Genomic DNA, 7,958 nt, shown 5'->3' on the forward strand with positions numbered 1-7,958 from the left:
AGGACAGGCCCTATGAGGAGAGACTGAGAGACCTGAACCTGTTCAGCCTCGGCAAGAGGAGGCTGAGGGGGGACCTGGTGGCTGCCTACAAACTCATCAGGGCAGATCATCAGCAAATAGGAAGAGCCTTTTTCTCCCCAGCACCACCTGGGGTGACAAGGAACAATGGTAATAAACTGATTGAGAATAGGCTTAGGTTAGAGATCAGAAGGCAGTATTTTACAGTTAGGGTGGCCAAAATTTTGAACCAACTTCCCAGGGAAGTGGTCCTCGCCCCTACCCTGGGCAAATTCAAAAAGAGGTTAGATGATCACCTGTCTGGGGTCTTGTGAACCCAGCATTCATTCCTGCCTGTGGCAGGAGGTCAGGCTAGATGATCTGTTCAGGTCCCTCCTGACCCTAGCTTCTATGAAACTATGAATACATACTACCCTGTGTTTTATGAATGGCCATAACTTCAGTGAAGAAACACCACCGGCTGCTCTGCTTGGCACAGCAGTCCTGCACAGGGATTCCCATGGCCCTAGAGGTCCTCACCCTATCCTGCATCCCCTATGCTGCAGGAGGGACTTGGCTGTTCCCCCACTTCCAAAGTGAACCTGAGTTTACCACAGCTTGTGCTCACTCTCTCACTTGATGCTATTTACTCTCTAAAGGTGCACATCTACCCTTTGCCCTCCCCAGGCCAGAACAGCCGCTTCAAGCAGCTAGGCTATGGCAGCATGTCAGCGCTGTCCCCGCTCGGACTCGTGAAGTGGCTGCACTCAGGCCCGAGCCGTCCCCGCGGGGGAAGCGGTACAGCGCCGGCCCAGCTCCCACCAGCATCGCGGCCCCAGCGCCTGCGGCGTCCTTCGTCACAAGGCGCAGAGGCGGCTCCGCTCACGTGACCACTCTTCTGACGCCCTCCGGGGTCCCCGCTGCAGCCGCTCCCGGGGGAGCCGCCATCTTTAGTGAGGGCACCCTCCCGGAAGAGCGATTTGTTGCGGGGAGGGATCAGGCACCATTTTGTTGGCATCACGCGTATTGACAGCAGCGGGCGAAGGGAGCCATTTTGAAGAAGGGAAAAGCGGCCACCGCAGCCGCTCTTGCTAAGTTCAGGAAAAAGGTAAAGCGTCCGGGTGCGGCGGGAGCCGCCGTAGCTTCCCCCCTGCCTCGGCTCACGGGCAGGCCCGGGCTGCGGTCCCCAGGGCAAGTGCCTGGCAGGGACTGGACGCGAGGGGACGGGAGTGGCGGTTTCACTTTCGCAGCGGCCGCGGGATGGGAGCTCCCGCGGGACGTTTCGCTGGGGAACGCAAGCGGCGGCCGGAGCTGGGGGACGAGCTCGTGCCCCGCCAGGCCCAAGCGGGAAGCGGGGCGGCCCCTGGACGCGGGGCCCGGGCTGGGGCTTAAGAAATAACGAGCAGTAAACAAAGGCGCAGCCGGGCTCAGGTTCTGCGGGTGGCCGCCGCCCTTCCCGCCTTAGGGCCGCTCCTTCCCCGGGCCTGGCTGAGGCCTGCCCGGCTCGTTTCCCCTGCCCTCCCGTCCTTGCTCTGCGCTCCTTGTCCTGTCCTGCTCCCTTCCCTCTGCAGCTGGATCCCTTGCCTGTGCTTTGGTCGCTGCTCTTTCTCCCTCTCCAGCCTGATCCCTTGCTTGGCTGTCTCCCTCCTGCACAATCTGTTGCCCTGCCCTTCTTGCTGCTTTATCTACACTATATTCCCTGCTGGAGTTGCATGCCAAGTAACAGCAAGGAACATGCATGCGGGGGGCTGGTTGCCCCTAGTGTAATTAGCTGGGGGGGGGGAGGAGTGGATCTGTTTTGTAGGGACACCTTGTCACATGAAGCTGTTCTTTGCTTTCTGCTTTGCTGGGTCTTCGGTCACACCAGGCTTCTCAGTCTCTACCAGTTTATTAAAAAACTAACAGGCAGATTGCTTTGTAATCATGTCAAGTGTCTTTCTCTGTACATCTCCCCTTATGATTTGAGACTGGAATGCAGCACCGGTAGACAAGAGTCAGGGCAACATTGGGACAGTTATGTCCAACCACAACATGTGACTGTTAGGCCGAAATTTGAATGTCACATTTTGTTCTGTGATCAAAAAGCTAAATAGAAACTTAAATGTATTTTTGTGTTACCCCTTTGGGACACAATTTGCTTTCAGCTGCTCTTTGAAGTAAGGGGGAGGCTGCACCTTATGAGTCACAAGAACCAGACATATGTCATTTCCCAGAGACTCCAAGACTCTTCTAGGAAGGAGTCATGCATGAAGAGATCAGTGGGTTTTGGCTGACTGAACAGAAATAGTTGGGCTGACAAAATCTGGCTACTGACAGTCAGTCATTTTTCCCCTGGGAACCTGGGACATCCCCTGCTACAGATATAGAGGTGAACAGCCTGACTGTCTCTTTTCTCTGTTGAGTGTAATAAGCACACCCAGAATTTATTTTTCCAGTCCCTAATATTGCTTATAGTAACCAGAGTTAGAGCTCCCCAGGAACCTTACACTTACAGCAGAGATTCAGGGAACAGGAATAACTTTCCCTGGTCTAGAATTGCATTACCATGCTTGGAAGAGTAGAGCCAATGGCATTTTGAGGTGCAGCCGTGTTAGCTGATTTTAGGTGAGACTTATCCCATGTGGAGTGAACAGTGTAGATGTGATGCCGCAGGTGCAAAGGATGTTGGGCATAGAGAGCACAGGGTCATGCCCATTGTACCCGGCTTGTTTTAGCCAGTGTACTCTGTATCAGAGTTTTGGTATAGTTAATCAGTAAATTGAGGGACAGAGTAAAACCTAAAGACTTCTTGCAATAATAATGAATCAGGAAGTTACAGGGACTGCTTAATTATGAGGGCCCAAGGATATTGACACAGGACACGCTATGCTGCTTTTCCAAGTATTTGTTTCACAGCCCACCTTTGCCACCTAGTAATTCAGTAGCTTTTCTTGCTGCCAGGTAAGGATACTAAAAAGGCAAGAAGCCCTAGGTTATAAATCTCAGTGGGTTTGTTCTTAATTGCATTAGCTGCCTGCTGCCAGGGTGGGAACCATGCCAAGGGGTGGGTATACAACTGATTAAACGAAATGAAAGAAATAACTCCATGCTACTACACTTACTGAAGGGACAGTGCTGCATCTTCAGGTTCTTTGCAGAATAATGGATCTGTCTTATGGCCCATGTGGATGGGTTATGTCAGTTGTACAGTTACATCCCTGTACTGACTGCTTTGTTTAATGAGTATAGGGCAGTGTGTTTTCAGTGTTCAAGGCCATAAACTGGGAGCTCCATGCAGGTGAATCCATGTGACCACATAGAGTTCTTTATGGAATCAGGCCCTCTGTGTGCTTAACTGAGGACTGAGACATCTAAGAGTTTTTCCTAGTAGTTAATGCTTTGTCCATGATTTGAAGCCATTGCATGTAAACACAGAAAGGAAGCTCAGTCTCAGACTCATTTGATCTTTGGCCTGGGAAGATTTTGTATTTTGGGGGATACAAATAGTGTGGCACATCATCACATATGACACAACATGCATTTTTAGGGGTGTACCAATAGGGGTGCACCCCTCCCAGTGCCACCACTGCCCTCCCCGAGCACAGCACAGCCCCCACCCTGCAGCTGCAGCCCACCCTGCCCCATGCAGATCAGGGAGTGCACACCCTCCCCCGCAAGCCCTCCAGGACAAGCAGCACGCAGCAGCGGGAGCCGCCACCCCCCAGACAAACTGCGGCTCCATCCCACTGGGGCGGCACAGTGCTTAGGCCAGTCCCACTCCCTCCCTCACCATGGGGGACCTTGATCTGCCCCACAACACCTCTTCTTTCTCCCCCCCCTTTCACCACAACAGACTTACCAGCTGTATGCAGGACTCCATGCTGGCGGGCTGTGCTCTTTGCTGCCTGCATGCTATGCTGCAGCTGTGCCTATGCACAGGTATTTATCAGCCAAATTATTGGCCACATCAGGCCAGTTTTTGATACAATCAATTTTCTTTATATCAGTGCCAATCCGATAGAGGTGCACCAATGCATCGGTCCAATAATTTTTTTCCAGTTAAAGAGAAACTAGGAGCTTTGGTAATATGCAAGAGGACTAGTACTTTATTATTCAATTTAAGCAAACCAAGTATAACTATTAGAATGTGCACTAATTTGCTAAATTATATATTAAGTTTAAAAAACACAACAAACTAGGCAAAAATAGTCAAAAGATATTGTATCATTTGTCCTGTAGTCATTATAGTTAAATGTATGTCTTTTACTCAGACTGGGCATCTTTATGGTGCATCCAATACTTCACTTTCAGTCATTTCTACATCTGAGTTAATAATACAACACCTGAGTTAATGTTTCTAGTTAGAGTTAAAACAGTCTGCAGGGCTGTGAAATAGAGGACAGACATTACCAGGAATGAGTAACAGACAGCAAAATTACATAGGGAAGCATAGTTTGAGGAGTGGAACATCAAGACCCTTAAAAATGAGAGAGGGTCATTAACACCTGTGGAGTGGAGAAAGATTAGCAGGAATCAGAGCGATGATAGTGAGCCAAGAAGTTGATTGACTTTCTCTGTACTGTCTAAATAGAAATGCCAGTGCCCCTCTCAGGAAGTTGGTTTTAAAGTTTGTGTGGAGCAGAAATCAAAGGCGGGGTGCAATTACACCCCCCTGGATCTGCCTTTAATCCTTAGTATATTTGTGAAAATTAAAAAATATGGGTGATGGATAAAAGAGGGCTGATGGAGTCTTGTCCAACAGGAAATGGACTGAGATTGACTCTCTCATATTCTCTCCCTCCCTCCACATATACATAAGTAAACATGGATGTAGATATATGCACACGTACATACATACATACCCATATATATAGGTTGGATACAAACTTTTGACTATTGTGGCCTTTGTCTGAATTTGTATCTCTAATATAGCAGTGATTAAATGGCCACTTAAAACCTTAGTGCTAGAATCGCATCTTAGATCAAAGATTCAGTTTCAGCTTTAAATAAAATTGGCTTTTAACATTAATCAGGAGTTTTTTGTGAAGAGCAGATAATAGGCATTATTAGTAAAAGTGGGAGTTCATGATGTAAACATTTTGTTTAAAGAGCAGATAAAGAAAATTCCAGTGGAAATGTGTGAATACTTTTTTTTGCATTTGAAAAATGGGCTCTGTTGGGAAATCCCTTTTTAATAAAAGGTACTAATATATGAAGTCTGGGATTTTTTTAAAAGATCCAAAGGGAATAAAATGTCTAGAGCTGAGATTCAAGATGAGTTGGATGCTTGGTTCCAGTAGGCTATTTTAAAAAACCTAGGATTAGTTCTTAAGATGGTGACTTTCAAATGGGCATACTTTTTTGTGCCAGTACTCATTTGGCTGCAATGTTATTTAAGAACATCAATAATATTCCTCCTTTCTCTATGGAATCCCCACATGTTTCTTTCTGAGCTGGAAATTAGCTGAAGATTTTTCCCGTCAGAAAACTATGCAAGTCAAATTGTGACACATTGAGTGGGAATTTCCTCTACCTATGGTAGAGTCATGAAGATTTCCCCACCCCCGTTTCATTCCTACCCGGTAAAAAATAGTGATGTATTTGTGCATGTACATGAGTTTCTGTACAAGTGTGTGGGCTTGGGCATATGTTACTTCAAGGCAGAGGAGCATGAGGGTTTACCATATATCAGCTGCTACACAGATGCTGTCCATGTACACACTGTACCCTTTCATAAATGAAAGTTAATCCATGGTATTTTAGCTTTCAGTAGAATTAGTTTTAATTTACCACAGGGTAAGAGCCAGACACACATGTGGTTATCATGGAGTATCTGTCGCATAGTAAAGCTCTATCATTCTTTGCCTCAGGATCATTTGTGTCCATGCCTTGTGTGTTTGTGTAAAAACACATATGAACTTATGTTTGTGGGTATATGTGTGTGTGTATATATAGAAAATTCCTGATAATAAATGCAGATTTTCCATAAAAATGTTTTTCTTGAAATTTTTCTCAGCTAGCTCGAAAAATATATGTATAATCCGTCACATTTAACAGAGCATCGTGGAGGGGCAGTCTCTGTTGACATTCAAACACATTTTTCTTTCATTATAGTTTTTGCTTGAGTCTGTGTTGTGGAGCCAGGCTGGGAGTGAATTTTTCTAAACTTAGCAAATAGAAATGAAGCAACTTGTGCTTTATTCCTGTGGGTTACTAAGTGGCATGAAATGATGGACGAAGTATTTTATTCTGGTGTCTACTATATATTCCAAAAATGAAAAGCCATGTTATGGAGGCTTTCTGTTGGCATAGCGTTCCTTAGTATTGTGCAGTGATGGCAGCATTGTGGTAGTGCATTTTCCTTTACATGTATACTGCTAGCATTATGGCGATACAAAATGCTCCTAAGGAAATATGATGTATTTATTTCAGAGCTGCTCAGCATCTAGAGCTGTCACTTAGTTACAAATGAATATTTGACATTCTTTCAAACTAGGCCAAAGGGCCTTGTGAGGTTAGGGACTTGGTTACAAACAGCTTGGGTTTCATCTGTGCTGCAATGCAGGGTTTTATTTTAGCTAAGTTGTTACCATGTCTTCCAAAATGGTTGTTTTTTTTAGGGGTGTTAGTAAGCAAATTCTTCCTTTCCAGTTTTCTACTGCTGCTTTGAAAAGTAGGATTTTTAGTGTAGGTAAGGATCCAACTTGTGTTATAATCTAATATCATTTAAACCTGGTTTCAGTAAGGTTGTGACACATTCTTTAAACCTTTGGCCCCTATTCCTGTTGTTTTTACCAGCCTGATAATGATAGTGAGACTTCTAAGGTAGAAACAATTCTAGAACAGACTTTAACATACAGAAAATATGGGTTAGTGTAAACAATGGTATCAAGGCTGAGTATACCTTGATAGTGAATTGACTCGTGGGTTTAAAGAGCCATTGCTTTTATTCCTTTTCTGGTTCAAGGTATAAGTATAGATCAGTGATTCCCAACCAGTGAGTTCTGTTGGGGCCTTTGTGGGTTCTTTGCAACATAATTGCTGTGTAATTTTTCTATAGTCAAGAAACAAGCATGAAAGGTTAGAACTAATATTTTCCAAAGGGTGCCTTGAGTCTAATGCGTGGGTGGGGTGCCTTGAGTCTGAAAAGGTTGAGAGCCACTGGCATAGATGTTTAATTTCTTGAAGGAAATACCTGTCATATTTTAAAAGAATCTGTGAGTGAAGAAGATAGGTTAAATCTCAGTTCATTTCATTTTGGAACTACTTGCTGTATGAAGTAGTATCTATGATGTATTTGATTTCCAAATACCATATATAGAGTAAATGACTTCCAACATGTGTTAGAAAAAAAGGTGGAGGGGGATGTTGAAAAGTTGTACATGAAAACATCTATTAATTTAGGGACATATATTGTAGCTCAGCTCTTCAGAAACAGCAGTGTATGTATCCTCATGATGTCCTTGTGAGGGACAATGCTGTTACTCCTGTTTTATAGACAGGAAGTCGAAAAGGAGAGAGAGGTTTGTGGCAGCATTAACTGAATGCAGATTTCCAGGATCCCTGTCCAGCTCTTTAATCACGATATCTTTCTTACACTCTGAACATTTAGGGCCTCTTTTAAAATGATTAAACATAAAGGGTATAAACAAAAAGAAATGTAAGCTGTTAAAAAGACAGGACATGGCCCAGTCAGACCCTTAGAGATTTAAGTTAAATTAATGTATTGAGGGAAAAGATTCTTTTAAAGAAATCACTTATTGTAGAATGTCTGGAATTTTGTACCAGAAATAAAAGAACTCATTGTGGGTTACAGAATTTTGTGAACCAGCTTTTGGTTGGCTGTATCTGTTGAAAGAGATAATAGTGGTGAAGTGTGTCATGTCATTGAATATACTTCCAAATAAATGTTTCTTGTTTTTTACAAGGGTTTTTCAATTTGAATGTAGACATGCTATTCCTTGTTTGCCTAATAGTTGCTG

General features: G+C 44.5%; 1 protein-coding gene across 2 annotated transcripts in view; it reads left to right on the forward strand.

Moving 5' to 3' along the window:
- Positions 1–907: 907 nt before the first annotated feature.
- The window catches only part of CFLAR (CASP8 and FADD like apoptosis regulator), a 36,396-nt gene continuing 29,345 nt past the window's right edge, over positions 908–7,958 (forward strand). The window contains exon 1 of one of the 2 annotated variants that reach the window (XM_019523208.1): positions 908–1,105. The gene's annotated coding sequence lies outside the window, so the exon portion shown is untranslated. The remainder of the gene's footprint in view (positions 1,106–7,958) is intronic. The other variant, XM_019523210.1, reaches the window with a different exon arrangement.

Source organism: Gavialis gangeticus, unplaced genomic scaffold (assembly GCF_001723915.1).
Source record: "Gavialis gangeticus isolate Ggan-Ray unplaced genomic scaffold, GavGan_comp1, whole genome shotgun sequence".
Classification (NCBI taxonomy): Eukaryota; Metazoa; Chordata; order Crocodylia; family Gavialidae; genus Gavialis; species Gavialis gangeticus.